General features: G+C 52.7%; 1 protein-coding gene and 1 long non-coding RNA gene across 2 annotated transcripts in view; one reads left to right on the plus strand and one right to left on the minus strand.

Annotated features, from left to right (window-relative positions):
* Positions 1-9,350: 9,350 nt before the first annotated feature.
* LOC105704884 (uncharacterized) lies at positions 9,351-13,434 on the minus strand. Its single transcript, XR_001104560.2, has 3 exons — positions 11,649-13,434; positions 10,285-10,409; positions 9,351-9,418 (listed from the first exon to the last, which is right to left on the minus strand). It is a non-coding gene; the product is annotated as an uncharacterized LOC105704884 (long non-coding RNA).
* Positions 12,516-20,795, plus strand: part of ZBED4 (zinc finger BED-type containing 4) — a 34,216-nt gene continuing 25,936 nt past the window's right edge. The window contains exon 1 of the mRNA XM_012434402.2: positions 12,516-12,644. The gene's annotated coding sequence lies outside the window, so the exon portion shown is untranslated. The remainder of the gene's footprint in view (positions 12,645-20,795) is intronic.

Below are 20,795 nucleotides of genomic sequence, written 5' to 3' on the forward strand. Positions count from 1 at the left end.
AAAAATATAAAAAAATAAGCCAGGCATGGTGGCACACACCTGTAGTCCCAGCTACTAGGGTGGCTGAGGCAGGGGACTCGCTTGAACCCGGGAGGCAGAGGTTGCAGTGAGGTTGTGCCACTGCACTCCAGTCTGGTGACAGAGCAATACTCCATCTCAAAAAAGGAAATCAAAATAGGGCTGGCATGGTGGCACACGGGTGTAGTTCCAACTATTTGGAAGGCTGAGGTAAGAGCATCAGCTGAGCCTGGGAGTTCAAGGCCAACCTGGGCAACGTAGTAAGACTATCTCAAAAAAAAAAAAAAAAAAAAGGCCAGGTGCTGTGCCTCATGCCTATAATTCCAACACTTTGGGAAGCTGAGGCAGAAGGATCACTTGAGTCCAGAGGTTTGAGACCAGTCTGGGCAACATGGCAAAACCCTGTGTCTACAAAAAATGCAAAAAACTTGCCAGGCATTGTGGTGGGTGCCTGTGGCCCCAGCTACTGGGGAGGTGGAGGTGGAGGTGGAAATTGCCTAAGCCCCGGAGGTGGAAATTGCAGTGAGCCGAGATCACGCCACTACACTCCAGCCTAGGAGACAAAGTGGGACCCTGTCTCAGAAAAAAAAAAAGAAAAAATATTGAACTAAATTGAAATTAAAATACAACACATCAAAAATTGTAGGACACAGCAAAAGCAGTACTGAGAGAGAAATCTATGGCACTAATTACATGTCTTAGAATAAGAGGAAAAACCTTGAGTGAATAATCTAAGGTCTCACCTGAAGAACCTAGAACAGGAGCAAAATGAATTCAAAGCAGAAGGAAGGAAAAATACAGGTAAGAGCAGATTTTAGTGAAATTGAAAACAGAAAAACAGTAGAGAAAATCAATGAAACAGAGTTCGTTCTTCAAATAGATCAATAAAAGTGACAACCTCAGGCAAGACTAACAAAGGAAAACCAAGAAGACAATGACCAATGTCAGGAATGAAACAGGAGAGACCTTCCAGGCACTACAGCTATCAATAGGCTAGTGAGGGAGCTGTGATGGTTAATTGCAGGCGTCAGCCTGAGTGGGTCACAGGCATTACTCTGGATGTTCCTGTGAAGGTGTTTTTTGATGAGACATTTAAGTCCTTAGACTTTGAGGAAAGCAGAGTGCTTTCATAATGTGGACAGGCCTCTTCTAATCAGTTAAAGGCCTGAATAAAACAAAGGCTGATAGCCTCTGAGCAAGAGAATTCTCCCTCATCAGGACCACCTTCTGATTTCTTCTGCAACATCAGCTCTTGCTGGTTCCACAGAAGACGGCCTTTGGACTACAACTTCAACCCTTTCCTGAGTCTCCAGCCTCCCACATCAGATTTAGGAGTAGCCGACCTGCATAGGCCAATTTCTTTTCTTTTCTTTTTTTTTTAAGACAGGGTCTCACTCTGTTGCCCAGGCTGGAGTACAGTGATATAATCTCAACTCACTGCAGGCTGGACCTCCAAGACTCAGGCGATCCTCCCACCTCAGTCTCCCAAGGAGCTGGGACTACAGGTGCATGCCACCACCCTTGGCTAATTTGTCATGTTTTTTGTAGAGACTGGGTTTTACTATGTTGCCCAGGCTGGTCTCAAACTGCTGAGCTCAAGCGGTCTGCCTGCCTGGGCCTCCCAATGTGCTGGGATTAACAGGCGTAAGCTACTGTGCCTGGCCCCCAATTGCGCAAAATCAATATTTTTCTCTCTCTGTCTCTGTGTGTCTCTCGATAATAGATGAGAGAGAGAGAGAGACAGAGAGAGAGAGAGAGAGAGAGAGAGAGAGAGAGAGAGATACACATAGAGAGAGCCAACAGGATGTATTATACATATATGTTCTGTTTCTCTGAAGAACCCTGACTAATACAAAGGAAAAGAATCAGAGAAAACAATAATCAATATCAGGAAAGAAACAGGGGATATGACCACAGACCCAACAGACATCAACAGGATAATAAGGGAACACTGAAAAACTCCACGGAAATTTGACAACTTAGATTAAATGAATCCCAGCCTTGGCAACATAGCAAAACCCCTATCTGTACCAAAAACAAAAACAAAAAATTAGCCAGTCATGGTGGTACATCTGTAGTCCTAGCTACTCAGGAGGCTGAGTTGGGAGGATAGCTTGAGCCCAGGAGTTCAGGGTTGCAGGCGACTATGGTCACGCTACTGCACTCCAGGTTGGGTCATAGAGTAAAACATTTTCTCAAAAGCAACCAGGCAAAAAGAATTATACACCATAATGAAGTGGGATTTATTCCAAGGCTTCAAGGCTGGTTCAATATTCAAAAATACATCAATGTAACCTACCATATTAACCATATTAAAGTAGAAAAACACGTGATCATACTGATCGATACAGAAAAGATATTTGACAAAATTCAACACCCATTCATGATTTTTTAAAACTCTTGGCTGGGCAAGGTGTCTCACATCTGTAATCCCAGCACTTTGAGAGTCTGACGCAGGTGGATCATAAGGTCAGGAGTTCGAGACCAGCCTGACCAACATGGAAAATCCCCATCTCTATTAAAAACACAAAAATTAGCCAGGTGTGGTGGCGCATTCCTGTAATCCCAGCTACTCAGGAGGCTGAGGCAGGAGAATCGCTTGAACCCGGGAGGCAGAGCTTGCAGTGAGCTAAGATCGTGCCATTGCACTCCAGCCTGGTCAACAAGAGCAAAAAAAACTGTCTCAAAAAAAAAAAAAAAAACCTCTCAAAAATAGGAATGAGAAAATTCTCAAAAAACAGGAATTAACTCTATGAAGAGGATCTAGAAATCACCTATAGCTAACGTTATATTCAATAGTAAAAGACTGAATGCTTTCCCTCTAAGATCAGGAACAAGGTAAGAATTTTACTCTTTACCACTGTTATTCACCATAGTTCTGGAAGTAGCAGCCAGCACAATAAGGCAAGACAAGAAAAAATAATCACTTTTCTTTGCAAAATGAAATAAAACTGTCTCTATTAGCAAATGACATGATTACCTACACAGAATAAACCAAGGTTTCTACCAAGAATACTCCTAGATCTAGTAAGTGAGTTCATCAAGGTCTCAGGATACAAGACAAACTTTTTTTTTTTTTTTTTTTTTGAGACAGAGTCTCACTCTGTTGCCCAGGTTGGAGTGCAGTGGCATGATCTTGGCTCACTGCAACCTCTGCCTCCCGGGTTCAAGCAATTCTCCTGCCTCAGCCTCCTGAGTAGCTGGGATTGCAGGCGTCTGCCACCACACCCAGCTAATTGTTGTATTTTTAGTAGAGATCGGGTTTCTTTTTTTTTTTTCTCTTAAATTTGTAGTTCTCAAGGAACTGTTTTTTTTTTCCTTAAATTTGTAGTTCGAGATGGGGTTTCACCATCTTGGTCAGGCCGGTCTCGAACACTTGACCTCAAGTGATCTGCCGCCTTGGCTCCCAAAGTGCTGGGATTACAGTTGTGAGCCACCACACCTGGCCAAGATAAACATTTTTTTTAAATTAATTATATGTCTACTCACTAGCAATGAACACAGAGACACTGAGATTAAAAATATAACACAATTTACAATGGCTTAAAATAAAATGCTAGGTGCAAATTTAAGAAAACATGTATAGAACATGCTACAAACTATGAATTGCTGATGAAAGAAATCAAAGATACAAATAAGTGGAGAGATAAACCATCTTCATGGACTGGAAGGCTCAAATTGTAAAAATGCCAGTTTCCCAGGTGTGGTGGCTCACATCTGTAATCCCAGCACTTTGGGAGGCAGAGGTGGGAGGATCGCTTGAGCTCAGGATTCGAGACCAGCCTGGGCAACATGACAAAACCCCATCTCTACTAAAAATACAAAATTAGCTGTGTGTGGTGGTGGGTGCCTGTAATTCCAGCTATTCAAGAGGCTGAGGCAGAAGAATCGCTTGAACCCAGAAGGCGGAGGTTGCAGTGAGCCAAGATCGTGCCACTGCACTCCAGCCTGGGTGATGGAGCAAGACACCATTGCAAAAAAAAAAAAAAAATTCACCCAGAATTGACCATGGATCTAAATGTGAAGCCATAAAACTTTTAGAAAAAACATAGGAGAAAATCTTTGTGATCTTGGGCTAGGCAAAATGTTCTTAGATTTGATACCAAAAGCATGAGCCATAAAATAAAATATTGATAAATGGAACCTCATTAAAACTAAAAACTTTTGCTCTGTGAAAGACCCTGTTAAGAGGATGAAAAGATAAGCTACAGACTGAGAAAAAGCATTTGCACACCCCATGTCTCACAAAGGACTGGCATATAGAATATTAAAAAGCTCTCAAAACTAACAGTAAAAAATTAAACATAAATAAGCCATCCAATAGAAAAATCAGCAAAAGGTATGAAGAGACATTTCCATGAAAGGAACATACAGAATAAAGACATGCAAAGACGTCCGGCATCCTTAGCCATTATGGAGATGCAAGCTAAAAGTGCCACAAGACATCACATCTATTCAAATGACTCACATGAAAAGCAGTACCACCACCAAATGCTGGCGAAGACCTGAGAAGCGGCTGAACCACTCATGCTTTGCTGGTGGGAATGTAAAATGGTACAGCCATTCTGGAAAACAGCCTGGTGGTTTCTTCAAAAACTAAACATGCAACTACCATGAGACCCAGCAGTTGTGCTCCTGGGCGTTCATCCCTGAGAAATAAAGACTTTTTTTTTTTTTTTTTGAGACAGAGTCTTGGAAGGTAGGATTTGTAGAAATCTTTCTTTTTTTAAAAAAACAAGAGAGAGTCTTGCTTTGTTGCCCAAGCTGTAGCACAATGGCGCGATTTTGGCTCACTGCAACCTCTGCCTCCTGGGTGCAAGCAATTTTCCTGCCTCAGCAGTCTCCCAAGTAGCTGGGATTACAGGTGCCCACCACCACACCTGGCTAATTTTTGTATTTTTAGTAGGGGCAGGGTTTCACCATGTTGCTCAGGCTGGTCTCAAACTCCTGACCTCGTGATCTGCCTGCCTTGGCCTCCCAAAGTGCTGGGATTACAGACGTGAACCATCATGCCTGAGAAATAAAGACTTTTGTTCACAGCAAAACTTGTGTACAAATGTTCATAGCAGCTATATTTGTAACAGACCAAAACTGAAATCAGCCCAGATGTCCCTGAGCAGGTGAATGGTAAATGCACCGCAGTACGTCCATTCCATGCAGCTCTACTCGGCATGGAAAAGGAGCAGGCTGTTGATACATGGAACACCTAGGGTGAAGCATTGCCAAGGAATTATACTGAGCAAAAATACCCAATCCCAAAATGTTACTATGTGATTTTTTTTTTCTGCTTTTTCACTTGGCATTCATGTGATTTCTTTTTTTTGAGATGGAGTTTCACTCTTGTCGCCCAGGCTGGAGTGCAATGGCACGATCTCAGTTCACTGCAACCTCTGCCTCCCAGGTTCAAGCAATTCTACTTCAGCCTCCCAAGTATTTTTAGTAGAGACGGGGTTTCACCATGCTAGCCAGGCTGGTCGCAAACTCCTGACCTCAGGTGATCCACCCACCTCAGCCTCCCAAAATGCTGGGATTACAGGTGTGAGCCACCGTGCCCAGGCTACTATCTGATTTTAAAATGACACAGTTTTAGAAAAGAACAGATTCATGTTTGCCAGTGATTCGTGTCAGGGTGGGGACAGGAGGGAGGAGGTGTGTGGCTATAAATGGATGATATGAGCAATCCTGTGGCTACTGGAGCACTCCAGCATCGTGACTGTGGGCGCAGAGGCCTTGCCTGGTGATAAAATCATGCAGAATTTAATATACACATACAAACGAGTAGACGTAAAACCAAGGGACTGAATAAGATCTGTGGACTGTCTTGACATCCACACCCTGGCTGCGATGTTCCACTCTAGTTTTGTAAAATGGTACCCTCGGGAAAAACTGAGCAAACCACACAAGAGATCTCTCTATACTATTATTTCTCACAACTGCATGTGAATCTACAATTATCTCAATACAATTCTGCACTGCAGCCAAGCACAGCGGCACACACTCGTAATCCCAGCAATCTGGGAGGCCAAGGTGAGGGGCTCACTTGAGCCGGGAGTGAAAGCTGCAGGGAGCGAGGATGGTGCCACCGCACCATCGACTATCATCGGAAGCTCCATCAACTATGGGGTGCAGTGGTTTGATGTTGGCTCACTACAACCTGACTCTCCTAGGCTCAAGGGCTCCTCCCACCTCAGCCTCTCAAGTGGCGTGAGCCTGGGCGACAGGGCAAAACTCTGTCTCACAAAAAAAGGAAGATTTGAACATTTAAAATAAATAAATATTTGAAGTTTCCCTGCGTCTCTGGTCCTTCTGATCAGGCAGGTGTGATTCAGGGATTCCTACAACCCCTTCTTTGGGTTGGATACTTTGCTATTAATAGAATGGCTCGGGGCCAGGCACGGTGGCCAACGCCTGTAATCCCAGCACTTTGGGAGGCCGAGGTGGGTGGATCACCTGAGGTCAGCAGTTGGAGACCAGCCTGACCAACATGGTGAAACCCCATCTCCACTAAAAATACAAAATTAGCCAGATGTAGTGTTGCATGCCTGTAATCCCAGCTACTTGGGAGGCTGAGGCAGGAGAATTGCTTAAACCCAGGAGACAGTGGTTGCAGTGAGCCAAGATTGATTGCTCCATTGCACTCCAACCTTGGCAACAAGAGTGAAACTCCATCTCAAAAAGAAAAAGAATGGCTCACAGAACTCAGAGAAACATGTTTATTATAAAAGATATGATAAAGGAGAGGCATGACTAGTCAGATGAAACCAGAATTTCAGTGGTTTTAGGAGCTCTGTGTTAGGAACCAGGGGCAGAGATAAAATATCTATTTCTTTTTCTTTTATTTTTTGAGACGGAGTTTCACTCCTGTTTTCCAGGCTGGAGTGCAGTGGCACAATCTTGGCTCACTGCAACCTCTGCCTCCTGGGTTCAAGCAAGTCTCCTGTCTCAGCCTCCTGAGTAGCTGGGATTACAGGCATGTGCCATCACCCCCGGCTAATTTTGTATTTTTAGTAGGATGGGGTTTCACCATGTTGGTCAGGCTGGTCTCGAACTCCCAGCCTCAGGTGATCCACCCACCTCGGCCTCCCAAAGTGCTGGGATTACAGGCGTGAGCCACCACACCTGGCTATTTCTTATTATGTCACAATCCCACAGGACGGTGTGTGTGAATGGGCTACACAGCGCCAGGCAGCCATTCAAAACAACCCAATGCTGTCACCATCAGGGGCATGCGAGACTCTTCGCTCAGTAAAAACAGCAGTTTATAAGAGAACACACATGGTGCAAAGCCCAGAGGTGCCATGTGGCTTCTTGAAGGGTCGCCATGAGCACACTGGCTCAGCAAATGGAGCTCCTGAAATGCCAGATGAGGTGGAAGACTGGTTTTGGGGTGTCTGCAGCTTTGCCACAGATAGGAAGGATTTCCAGAGGAGCCTGATCCTCCGTGTGGGATTCTTCTCTGTGGGAGTTTGGCTGGCCATGAACTTGAGTGACGTCCGTTGGCCTCATGGCACCTCAGGCACGGACATAGCCAAGGAGACAAGCAGAATCTTGTGCTGTACCTGAACCTTCCAGAAATGGAGTCTACAACCTGTGGCCACAAGATGTGCCACCATACAAGACGGCAGCTGAAGTCTGGCTCCGCCAGGCCTCTCCCCTCCCTGCCTGGTTTCCTTGCTCCTCAGTCCGCTCAGACAGAGCTCCACTCCCTGGTCAGCAGCCAGGGCTCAGCTGTGGCGTGGCCTCTGCTCTGTAAAGCTCTGTACGTAGTTCCCAAATTTCTGCAGGGGGTGATCTTTGCTTTTGTCCTGAAGAGTATCAACAGCATTTTAACAAGTATTTGAAATAAAGATGGCAAACATTTAGGCCAGGCACAGTGGTTGATGCCTGTAATCCCAGCTACTCGTGAGGCCGAGGTGGAAGGAGCCCTTGAGCCTGGAAGAGTCAGGCTGTAGTGAGCTGACATCAAACCACTGCACTCCAGAGACAGAGCAAGACTCTGTCTCTGAAACAAACTAATATATATATACATATATGCACACACATACACACTCTTATTTAGACAGATTCGCTTTTGTTGCCCAGCCTGAATGGCCCCATCTCAGCTCACTGCAACCTCCGGTTCCTGGATTCAAGTGATTCTCCTGCCTCAGCCTCCTGGGTAGCTGGGATTACAGGTGCGAACTACCACGCCTGGCTAACTTGGTATTTTTAGTAGAGATGGGGTTTCACCATATTGGCCAGGATGGTCTCGAACTCCTGACTTCAGGTAATCTGCCCACCTCAGCCTCCCAAAGTGCTGGGGATTACAGGCTTGAGCCACCGCGCCCGGCCAGTCCCATGCAATTTCGTATTTTTATCCACTAAATCTGGCAGTCCCAGCTATGATCACAAGTTCCAAATCCCTTTCCACCGTGGAACCTAAGACAGAATCAGGGCCGCCGCAGCGTGGAGCCGCTGCCGCCCCCACCCCTCCCAGCCCGCTCCCTTAGCGCTCTCGGGCTTCTGCTGCCCTGGCTCCAGCCGCTTCCTGACCCGAGCACCGGCGGGCTCCTGCTTGCTGTCCTGCACCCCATGAACCTGCCCCCTGTCCCGCAGCGCCTTCCCTTCCCCGCCACCTGAGATTTCCTCCCGCCTTTCCCGCCCCGGCCACAGACGCTACCCTGGGCCAGAAGCTCCACTTCCCCCGAGGCCCTCGCCCCTGCCAGGCAGCTCCGCTGCGGCGTCACCCACCCGGGATTCTCTCCCTGGACGCTCCCTCACTGCCTCCCCCGCAGCCCCGGTGGTCTTCTCCCCGCCCTCAGCCCCGTCCGCCACCCCCTAGGAAGGGGGTCAGACTCCAGCCCAGCGCCCAGCGCTTCCGGGTCTCGTCCTCCTGGGGCACCCTCCCGACCCTACCCTTTAAGGAAGTTGGCCTGCCGCGCGGTCCCAACCCGGGCCTCGCCTGGACGGAGGCGCGCAACCTGGAGGCCGCAGGCTCCGGCCGGGAGTGGGGGTGCCGCCGGCGTTCCGATTTCTCAGGATTGGGGAAACAGAGGCCCCGTGGATCCGGCAGCGGGGCTGGGCCTGGTCTGGGTGCTGACCTAGGACCCCACCCCGCCCCGTGCCCCTCCCGGGTCCGCCTTGCCCGAGCGGCTCCACATGGGCCCCGGGTTCGTCCACCCGACAGGAGCGGGTGGCTGCATCCACGAGCCCGAAGCGGGCGCACCCAGAGTCTAAGCGCACAGAGTCTCGGAGACACTTTCCCAAGGCGGGCGTCTAGCCGCGCTTCCTCCCCGCCGGGCTGTGGCCACTCTGGGCAGGACAGAGCCGAGATGCCCGCGTTGGGGGGCGATGTCCAGTGGAGGGTGGAAGCTGGGTGGGAGAGATGCCGGAGTGGGTGGCGAGGCAGCCGGGGAGATGCCTGGGGGGAGGGTGGGAAGGTGAAGGCTGGGCGGGTGATTCCTGGGGAGATGCCCGGAGGGAGGGTGGAAAGGTGAAAAAGCTGGGTGGGTGGGTGATTCCTGGGGAGATGCCCGGGGGGAGGGTGGGAAGGTGAAAAAGCTGGGTGGGTGGGTGATTCCTGGAGGAGATGCCTGGGGGGAGGGTGGGAAGGTGAAGGCTGGGGGGGTGATTCCTGGGGAGACGCCCGGAGGGAGGGTGGGAAGGTGAAAAAGCTGGGTGGGTGATTCCTGGGGAGATGCCCAGAGGGAGGGTGGGAAGATGAAAAAGCTGGGTGGGTGATTCCTGGGGAGATGCCCAGAGGGAGGGTGGGAAGATGAAAAAGCTGGGTGGGTGATTCCTGGGGAGATACCCAGGGGGAGGGTGGGAAGGTGAAAAAGCTGGGTGGGTGGGTGATTCCTGGAGGAGATGCCTGAGGGGAGGGTGGGAAGGTGAAAGCTTGACAGGTGATTCCTGGGGAAGATGCCTGGGGGGAGGGTGGGAAGGTGAAAGCTGGACAGGTGATTCTTGGGGAAGATGCCTGGGGGGAGGGTGGGAAGGTGAAAGCTGGACAGGTGATTCCTGGGGAAGATGGCTGGTAGGGGGTGCTTCTGGTTCTCCCAGGGTCAGTGGACATTTCCCCCCTCTCCCAGGGCGCCCGCTCTGCCCTTCCCACCGAGGTCCCCCGGGAGCGTCTGGGGCCCACGGCTTTGTAGGATTTCTCCGAGCCCTGGGCGCTGTTCTGGGGGAGCAGGGACCCGGGTCATCAAGGTTCGTGCAGACCCCGTGGGGCGTCCCGCGCGCGGGCTCGGGGATCCCAGCGCCCCGCTTCCCTCATGGGCGCCACACCTGGACCGCAGATGGAGACGAGGAAGGGCCCGGGGCGGGACTCAGCCGCAGGCAGCGGAGAGCGGAATCCTCGGGTCGCAGGCACGATGAGGGGCCTTCCTGGAGGCGGGGCGAGATCACGGCTCCTGCAGGGTGGGGTCCAGGTTGGAGGAACCGAGATGCACCGCCCTAGCCCCACCCAGGCCTGGTCACTGCACTGCCTCTGGGGAGAGGGAGGAAGGAAGGAAGGGGCCGGGCCTGCAGGCGTGGGGTCCCCAGCGTCGGGGCTCCTTCCGTCCGCTGCATCCCGCAACGCAAAGCCCAGGCGGGGTCTCGCTGCCCCCACCCCGTATGCAGCCGCCCCAGTGCCCGGCTCCTTTCCTCCCTCCCCAGCCCTGAATGCGGGGGTTCACGGAGCGCGGGAAACCTCTTCCCCTGCCCACTGAGCCTGCCCAACGCCCCTTCCACTGTCCAACTCCTGGCAACCATCCCTCAAAATGATCCGGCGGCCGGCAGGGCTGGGGTGGGCACAGGAGAGCCAGGGGTCCCGCCCTTATGCAAGGGTTTGGGGTCGGTGTGGCCAAATAAACATGGGGGTTGAGACGAGACTGTGGCGCCCCCTCTTTCCATCTCCTCCCGACCCGTCCTCAGAGGACAGTCGGAGAGGCAGGTGGCCGTGGATTCTGGACGGGCCTCCCTCTGGCCTGTGGCTTATCTTTATTTGGGCAGCGCCATGAGTCCACCCTTCACTTCCAGAAGCCACATCCAGAACCTTCTTCTGGGGCCACAGTGTGGGCTTCCGAGATACCGCATGGCCTCAGCTCTGCCCCATGGGGCTGCATGGCGAAGCCCTGGGGACCCTCTGCATGGGTGGGTGGGTGACGTGGGTGAGGGACAATGTGGTGAAGTGCCCGTCATGTCAAAGGGTGACCAGTAGGTGCCCAGGGACCGAGCCTCCCCCGTACCCAGAGCAACTATCCCTTCTGCAGCAACCGTGGCCTGCCCGCTCTGGAGTCTTCCCTGCCACCCTCCCCAGTGGGGTGCACAGCATTCTTGTTGCCCTGAAAGGCAGACGGAGGCACAGGAGGGCAGAGGGGGGCCAGGTCTGAGATTCCAGATGGAAGGGACCATGGGGCTCCACCCCACCCCCACTGTAGGCAGGGACTGGCAGGTATACATCCTCACCCCTGTGGCCAAGGAACACAGCTACCCTCCTTTCAGGCCCTGACCCTCAGGAACCTGCCACAGCGAAGTCTGTGCCTCCCCAGTGACCAGTGATCACCAGGGGATGGGGTGACCCAGCAGCTTCCACATGTGACACCATCGGATCCATGCCTTACCCCCACGCTGGGCTCATAATCTTAATTCACAGCTAAGAAATTCACCCTCCAGGTGACCCCTCCAAGGCTACCGTGATCCAAGCACGGAGGGCCCCCTGTCTTCCGAAGATGCCGCGGGTCCACCTGCAGCCTACGGACAGAAGACCAGGGCGCCAGCTGCTCGTCCTCCTCACTGCTGAGCACCGGACATGCACTGCCCTGTGCAGGTGCCACTCCTCCCTGCCTTCCTGGGGCTCAGAGTCTGTGCATGGAACTCAGATAAAACACCTGGCCCTGGGATGTCACACTTCAGTTCAGATGAATGAAAAAATAAGATACCTATTTTCTCAAGACACAAAAAGAAGAAGAAAAAAATGATACCGTATCTTGGGCATACAGAAAGTACCCGTCAAAGATTAAATGAATGGACTGCAGCTGATGGAGACCCGAGGTCCTGGCTTCCCGGAACAGTCCCAGGTGATGCTGGGTCCTGGCTTCATGATTCGTAGAGCGCCCTTCTGTGCTCCAGGGTGGCCCATTTGGCCACTGAGTTCAAGGGCCACCCAACATACAAACAGTATCTTCCTGTGAGGGGGCCGGAGAATAGGCCATACCTGGCTGCCCTGCACAATTTGGAAGGCACTAGGAGGGGTCTGTCAACTTGCACTCACCGAGAGTCACTCACTGGCGGGCCCCTCTGGGAAGAGCCATTGCTCGTTGGCCCCAGGAATCTTCTATTTCTGCCCCTAGCTGAGTGCCAGGCAATTGTGGGGCCCCATTAACCTGCTCCACAAAGCTTAGTGGTGGTTTGCTCTAGGCACTGGGCAAGCTTCCTCAGCACACACAACAAAGAAGTCCCTCCCCCACAACTGATTCTAGCAGGGGGCAGCATGACACAGCCATATACAGTATGTCAGAACCCACAGAGGGGATGAGGAGAAGCAAGTGTTACTTCCGAGAGCATGGCCCCAGACTGCCTCCCACTAGGCTAACATTTGGGCAGCAGTCTGAGAGCTCAACACTGGCAGATATCTGGGGACGAGCATCCCAGGCAGACAAAAGGTCAGTGCGAAGACCCCAAAGCAAGCATCAAGGAGGCTGGGGCCGCTGCAGAGCTGATCAGGACTGCAAGGGCAGAGTAGGCTTGAGAACACTGGCCTGGACTCTGAATGAAACAGGGAGCCCCAGGCCGGGATGAGCGAGGTGAGGCGGCCTGGCCGATATTTGTTTCTTTTCTTTTCTTTCTTTTTTTTTTTTTTGAGACAGAGTTTCTCTCTTGTTACCCAGGCTGGAGTGCAATGGCGCGATCTCGGCTCACCGCAACCTCCGCCTCCTGGGTTCAGGCAATTGTCCTGCCTCAGCCTCCTGAGTAGCTGGGATTACAGGCACGCGCCAGCATGCCCAGCTAATTTTTTATATTAGTAGAGACGGGGTTTCACCATGTTGACCAGGATGGTCTCGATTTCTTGACCTCGTGATCCATCCGCCTCGGCCTCCCAAAATATTTGAATTTCATATTTTTTTTCTTTTTTTTTGAGACGGAGTTTCGCTCTTGTTACCCAGGCTGGAGTGCAATGGCGCGATCTCGGCTCACTGCAACCTCCGTCTCCTGGGTTCAAGCAATTCTCCTGCCTCAGCCTCCCGAGTAGCTGGGACTACAGGCGTGCGCCACCACGCCCAGCTAATTTTTTGTATTTTTAGTAGAGACGGGGTTTCACCTTGTTGACCAGGATGGTCTCGATCTCTTGACCTCGTGATCCACCAGCCTCGGCCTCCCAAAGTGCTGGGATTACAGGCGTGAGCCACCGCGCCTGGCCCATATTTTTTCATATATTCCGAAATACTGTTTTAATTCTCCCCCAACCTCTTACGAGAAAAGCCTTCTTAGCTCAAGCACCATACAAAACCTGGCTGAGGGATGGAGGTGGACTTTGGAATAGTCAGCCTGCGGGTGGACGAGCACAGCCGCGGGGCAGGGGCGGCCGGTGACCGCGACGCGGGCTCGCTCGCTCTCACACTCAGGCCGAGAAAACGCCTAAACCCGTGTCACCAACGAAGGACCTCGCGGCCAGATTCAGCCTGCAGAATCTATCTGGTCTGCTCAGAAGTTCTCGTTAGGAGAAGTGCACATTTCCTCCCCACCCTGAGAGCGGCCATGCCCGTGCGCTCCTCGCCCGCAGCCCCGGCCCCGGCCCGCCCTCCTCCCGCCGACCCGGCTCGGGGCTTAGACGTTAATTCCGCCCCGCGGGACCGGGCCGCGGGGGAGCCCTAATCGCCTTAGGCTCAAGGGCTTAGGTTCCAGCCTGCGGGGCCCGACCGCGCCGCACAGAGCGGCCTCCGCGCCAGGTAAGGGGGCTCGGGGCAGGACGGGGACCTGCCCTGCCGGCTGTCCCGGAAACCCGCGGTGGGCCGTTGGGAGGGCGCCGAGCTGCCGCCAACGGCCAAGCCACGAGAAGAAACCGCGGTGGCCGCGCCACGCCCCGCCAGAGAGCCTCGGCCCAGCCAACCGCCCGCCGGCCCAGCCAACCGCCCGCCCGCGCCGGCGTGCGCACTGCGCCTGCGTAGTTTGCCCTCTCGAACCTGGGAGGCAGCGCCGGCGCGGGCACTGCGCCTGCGTCGTCAGCCCGGCCCTGCCCCAGCGGCGGCGCCTCCGCCGCTCTGTCCTCCCCGGCGGCTGGGGATGAGGCGGGGCGGGGACTCGGACACCGCGCCTGCGCGCGCAGGCCCCGCCCCTGACGGCCCCGCCCCCTGACGGCCCCGCCTCGCGCCGCGCGGGGCCCTGGGAGGGGCGCAGCGTCCGGCGGCGTCGCGGGCGGCGGGCGGCGGGGCCGCGGGAGGGGCGCGGGGGCAGACAAAGCCGCGGTAATGAATGGAGCGTCCGCCCGCGCCGCCGTCGTCCGCAGCGGGCCGGGAGCCGCCCCAGAGGCTGGGCCGAGGTGAGTGCGCGGGCGCCGCCGCCCCGCCGCCCGCCGCGAGCCCCGTCCGCCGCGGACCGCGCCGGGGCCGGGCCGGGCCGCGCCATTGTTTGCGCCGCGCCGGGGCCGGGGCCGGGGCCAGACGGACGGGGCGCGGCTCCGTGGCCTCGGGGTCCCCGCCCGGCGCCGCCCCGGACCCGCCCCCGTGCAGACCCGGGCCCTGACAGCTGGCGCGGGGGCGGCGCCGACAGAGCGGCCGGGTGCCCGGGGTCGGCCCGGCCTGGCCCACGTGCCCCGCGCCGCTGCTTCCGGGCGGACGGGACGAGACGGGGCAGACGGGACGGGGCTCGGGCTCTGGGCGCCGCCCGGGTCCGCCGGGAGCCCACTGTCCCGGCCATGTCGAGTTGCCCCGCGAACCCCGTCCTGGGACTTCTCTGGATGTGTCATTCCTGTCCCATCTCCAGGATGGGCCACCTGGGCCCTGCTTCAGGTCTCAGCCCAGACGGGTCCTTGCGACGCGCTCCTGAGGCTGGTTATTGTACGTGGTTCTGGGGATGACCGTTCCCATTTAATGAATAAAAACACAACTTGCCTTGCGAACCATAATTTCAAATGTTTTTCAGCTGCAGCTGTGTTCCTACACCCGAGCTAGCTCGCAGTCATTTTTGTTTCTTCTTTTGTCCGGTTGTATGACCCACATCGTCTTCATTGCTCAGAGAATTGCTACCCCTCGGCCTCCCTTCTGCGCCTTCGTATTCCAGGTGGGCCTGGTAGACCCGGGCACCTCTCTGGAAACACGTCCCGGCCAAGCTGAGCCGTCAGAAGCTTCTGTTGGTCTCCCGGTGTTGGTCAAAAGGGAAGTTATTTATTTTGAAATTAGAGCTGATTAGATTACGTGCATAGTTTTTAGAAATCCATTCAGACCTTATAATGAGGCCAGTTTGGTAAAGCAAGGGCATCCTGTAACTTTGTACGTAGAAATATTTTTTGTTTCTTCTGTGTATGTCATGGTGACAAAATTGAGACTAGGAAGGATTTGGTTGGGATTTTTGAAAAAAGTGCTATGAATAAGCCACATTTTGATTATGAATTAGTTTCAATTACTAAACAAAGTTATCTTGCCAGAGGAAAGTTGACAGGGGTTTGATTCCATACTCCAAGGGTTTCCATTGGGATGTCCATACAAGGATGCACACTTCCCGCAGTCCTTACACGGATTATCTGCTTGTGATGATTGGCTTTTTCTCAAGGAAAGATTTAGCACAAGAGAGATTCTGTATGAATCTTCAAAAAGTTTCAAAGGGCCGGTCTTTTAGGTAAGGACACAGTTAATCTATATGGAAAGAAACCAAATACTTCTAGTGCTCTTGGCAGGTGGTCACAGGGTCTCCCCCAACACGCAGCCTTGGTCCAGCTGATTCCTGAATAAAGGGGTTAATGTTTTTTGGACGTAAAACCTCTCCTCTTTAAGGTCTCCTCCTTCCTCCCACCCCCCCTTCCCCTCACACACACACAGTGAGTAACTCAGCCATGCAAAGTATGCCCATAACATCTTGGAGAAACACTGTAAGAAAATTTCTAGGGGAGCGGACTGATGTGTGTGTGCACGAAGGAGCTGAGAAGCAGTTTACTTAGTGAAAGTCTGTGTGTGTGTGTGTGTGTGTGTGTGTGTGTTTCGGGTCCCTAGTGGGAAGCCCTGGAAAAGGAACCCTGGGAGCGGGAGGAGCAGTAAGTGACCGTGGTAGGTACTGTCCTTCACTTTGTGTTGCATTTTGTTTGCCTGGTTTCAGCTTCTGGTCTGATTCTCTTTGGTTTGATGGTTGTCTTCTGAGAGGAGGTGAAACTGCTGGGCGTGGCTCTGCCCAGCCCTGGGGTAGAGGCCAAACTGGCCCTTCCTTACCGACTTACTTCCTTCACTGTTTAAATCTCAGGACCTGAGGATGTAGCTATAGGAATTGCTGTTACTCACATTTGGCCGTGTAATAAAGTCCGTGTGCCTTTAGCCCATGACACCCCTTAGCGTTTTTTGGTTTTGGCTTTCTGCTTTTGTGTCTGTGAATTCCAGCAGCTCTCCGGCTACAGCCCCCTCCAGGGCCTTGGCCCTTTCTGCATCTCACTCTTCCAGGCCCTGCTCCTGCTCCCCACTTTTCAGCACCTAGGTTTTTCTTCTGCAGTACCTCATATCACTTCCTTGCTGATCACTGGATATGTCCTTTTGGGAGTTCAAATTCTGGGAGGCGTTGTTAGGAATAAAATAAGCTCTTGGGTGTTTATGAGGTGGAGGGGAGCAGGAGAGACAGAGGTGCTTGCCTCTGTGCCTGCTGGGGCCATGGTGGTTTTAAAAGGTGCTGCTCTCAGGGAACATGGCAGCGGTGAGGAGCAGCAGCATAAACCAGAGAAAAAGGCCCAGTAAGTGCTTCAAGGAGAAACACCGGCAGGCGAGGGCGGGTGTGATCCCAGTTTCTCTTGGGGAAGTGTGCTCCGGACCTCATGGGGAGAGAAGGTTAGACTCCAGCCCTGAAGGGTGTGGGGGCAATGGCAGAAGCCCAGGAGAGCATCGTCCAGGAGGTGCAGGGGCAGCCTTGCAGCATCCCAGCACCAGCCTCCTGCCCAGCCTCAGGACCTGCTGCTGAAGCCACCTCCCAGCTCCCCCAGGTGTTTGGGGATTTGGGGACAAACAGCCTAAATGACCCACACTGGAATGCTGGCCAGCTTCCCATTTCTCATTCTACATAAAGGCTTTTCAGCAGCCATGGCCCAGGTCTTTCCCAGCAAAATCTGTGTGCAGTAGAAACAGCTGATGCTGGCCTGACCCTGTGGGTGGGGCTGGGACTGCTGCAGCCTCCTGCTCCCTGCTCAGTGTGGGGAGGACCTGGCCCCTGGCCCTTCCCACCTCACCAACTCCACAGACAAACCCTGAGGGGCTGACTTTCTCTAAAGCTCCACCTGTTTGCTGCGGAGAGCAGGGTCGGGAGCCTGTGCACTTGGGGAGAGCTCCGGTTACCCCATCACAGAAGCCATGTTCCACATCCTGTAAGTGAGAGGCTTCCAAGCAGCTTTCTGCCACAGCTGTGATGTCAAGCCTGTCACTAGTGGGACTGCCCGGACCCCCAGGTATGGATACACGGCGAGGGTGCTGGTGCTAAATACAGGGGACCCACAAAACAACCTAGCAGAATAATCCACATGGCCCTGTCATGCGACCCAGAACATTTCAGGGACGGAACAAAGACCAGCTGACCTTAGCATGGTGGCTGGCTGGCTTTGGAAGGTGCCCTGTTTTCAAGACGGCCTCACCTGGGTTCCTGAGCACGTCTGGCTCTGGGTTTCTGGAGCCAGACCCCTTGCCACTGTCTTTGACCGTTAGCTTTGGGTCCCCCTTCTCAATTTGTTTGTTTATTTTTGAGACAGCATCTCACTCTGTCGCCCAGGCTTGAGTGGAGTAGCGTGATCTTGGCTCACTGCAACCTGTCTCCCGGGTTCAGCTACTTCCGAAGTAGCTGAGACTACAGGCACCTGCCACCACGCCCGGCTAATTTTTGTACTTTTAGTAGAGATGGGGTTTCTGCATGTTGGCCAGGCTGGTCTCGAACTCCTGACCTCAAATGATCCTCCCGCCTCAGCCTCCCAAAGTGCTAAGATGACAGGTGTGAGCCACTGTGCCTGGCCCCCTTCTCAGTTTAGCTCAGACCTGGATGTTGGCTTCTGTGTGGGCAGCTTTTGTGAGCCCGTGGCTCCTGCTGGAATTTGTGGCAGGTGGTGCTACTGTGCACGCTCCGAACAGGTGAACGCTATCTCAGGTGGAGACCGGATGGTGATTTATGTCCTCAGGAGGAAAAACTGCCATCTCCCAGTCTCAACCAGGCCCAGTCTGTTCTGCAGCTCTTTGACTCCCTGGGTGTACTCGACAGCCTGTTGAGGGCATGTGTGCTCTGAGTTGAAAACTAATATACTTGTGCTGTTTGAAGGTTATTTGAAGTTTCTAACTTACAGCGTTGGCACTCCTGTGTGCCTTGCCCCCAGCTGGAGCTACTGTGACTGCCGCCCGCTGCCACCTGGCACTTGCTGGCACTTGAAGGAAATTGCAGATACCAGGATGCTTCTCTAAGCATTCTTTCTCCTAAGAAAGGAAAAAGGACATTGTACTGTCTGATGACAGTCAAGTCATCAATGACGTCCACGAATCGAGACAGTATCCCTTGGCGTCATCCAGTGCGTCTTCAGTACCTGTGTTTCCCAACCCAAATCGAGTCCAGGGCCACACGTCCCAGTGCTTTGATGTCTCTCTTGGTTCTGGTGCCCCCAGAGCACACCCTGTGATCCAGCAGTGGGGGGCTTGATTTGATGCAGGTGGCAGTTTGGGGCGCAGGTGATGCTGTGTGCTGACTGTGGGCGGACGCTGTCCCATGAGGTTGGATGCGACTTTGCTCCCTGGCTCTTTACCCTGCAGTTGACAAGTTAGATGTGGGGTGTCTGGGGCCGTGTGGGCACCCTGCTCCCATCACACTTACACCTGCTGTTTGGTGGTCTTCCCAGCACCCATGGGCGGCAACACTGACTTCTAATGCTGTCGTTCCTTCTTTATTTTCATCTGTTTCCCTTCTTTGTTACCTCTTATAAAGACAGAAATGCTAATTTCTTTCCCTTTATTACCAATTTTTAGCAGAAGATGGTCTAGCAGACACCTCCATGGGGGCAAATGTTTTTACTTCTCCTTTGTCTTCCTTGAGTATCAAGGTGGACTAGTGGACTTTCATTTATTGATGTGTCATCATCTATTAAAGCCTTTTGTTTTGTGATGCTCAAATGGCTGTAAGTGTGACCAGCTGGGAGCCTCTTCCAAGCTGGCCCCTGTGTCCTTTTCACTCAGCAAATGGTCCTGGGAGTGCATCCTTTCTGGCCCAGCGTCACAGGCTCACGGTGACTTCTTTCCCAGGCCTGCGTCAGCTGCTTCTCCAGAGCGCTTGGGTTTCTTTTAGTGCAGAAAGGCATCTGGACATCGAGGTCCGGGCCTTAGATGTGTCCGTTGTGTTTGTCTGTTACTGCTTAATGCCCTCTTTGTGGACACAGCTAGAAAGTACACATTTAAAGCATTGTTGAGTTCATACTGGTATTCTCAATATGTATTACAGTTAACATTAATTTTAGTTTTCATTAAAATCATGTAGTTTTGCTGGGTGCAGTGGCTCACACCTGTAATCCCAGCACTTTGGGAGGCTGAGGTGGGCAGACTACTTGAGCCCAGGAGTTCCAGATCAGTCTGGGCAACATGGCAAAACCCCTTCTTTACAAAAACAGAAAAATCAGCCAGACACGATGGTACGTGCCTGTAGTTGAGCTACTCAGGAGGCTGAGATGGGAGGATCACTTGAGTCTGGGAGGTTGAGGCTGTGGTAAGCCGAAATCTTGTCACTGCACTGCAGCCTGGGTGACAGAGTGAGACCCTATCTCAAAAAAACAAAAACAGAAACAATTTATGTAGTTTTACTTAATTTTTTTTTACCTAATTAAAAAAAATCTTTTTTTCTTGCTATGTTGCCCAGGCTGGAGTGCTGTGGCTGTTCACAGGCGCGATCCCACTACTGATCAGCACAGGAGTTTTAACCTGCTCTATTTCCGACCTGGGTCAGTTCACCCCTCCTTAGGCAACCTGGTGGTCCCCCACTCCTGGAGGTCACCATATTGATGCTGAACTTAGTGCAGACACCAGATCGGCATAGCGTACTACAGCCCAGAACTCCTGGGCTCAAGTGATCCTCCCACCTCAGCCTCCCAAGTAGCTGGGACTACAGGCACACGCCACTGTGCCCAGCGATTTTTTTTTTTTTTTTTAGCTCACTCTGTCGCCAGGCTGGAGTGTGGTGATGTGATGTTGGCTCACTGCAACCTCCGTCTCCTGGGTTCAAGCAGTTCTCCTGCCTCAGCCCCCCAAGTAGCTAGGACTATAGGCGCATGCCACCACACCCAGCTAGTTTTTGTAGTTTTAGTTGAGATGGGGTTTCACCATGTTGGCCAGAATGGTCTTGAACTCCTGACCTCAGGTGATCCGCCAGCCTCGGCCTCCCAGAGTGCTGAGATTACAGACATGAGCCACTGCACCTGGCCAATTTTTTTGATTCTTAAAATTTATATCTTATTCTGAAATATCTTAATACCATTGGCATAATTAATTGTTTTATGCTAAAATGTAAAATAGGGTGAAGAATTATAATACTACTGCTAATAAAACTGCCTAGTTATGTTTGTGTATTTTTGTCAAGTTCTTTTTGTCCTTACTTATCTTCCAGTTTGGTTGAAT

Source organism: Aotus nancymaae, unplaced genomic scaffold (genome assembly GCF_030222135.1).
Source record: "Aotus nancymaae isolate 86718 unplaced genomic scaffold, 86718_ANA_hifiasm-v0.15.2.pri h1tg000076l, whole genome shotgun sequence".
Lineage (NCBI taxonomy): Eukaryota > Metazoa > Chordata > Mammalia > Primates > Aotidae > Aotus > Aotus nancymaae.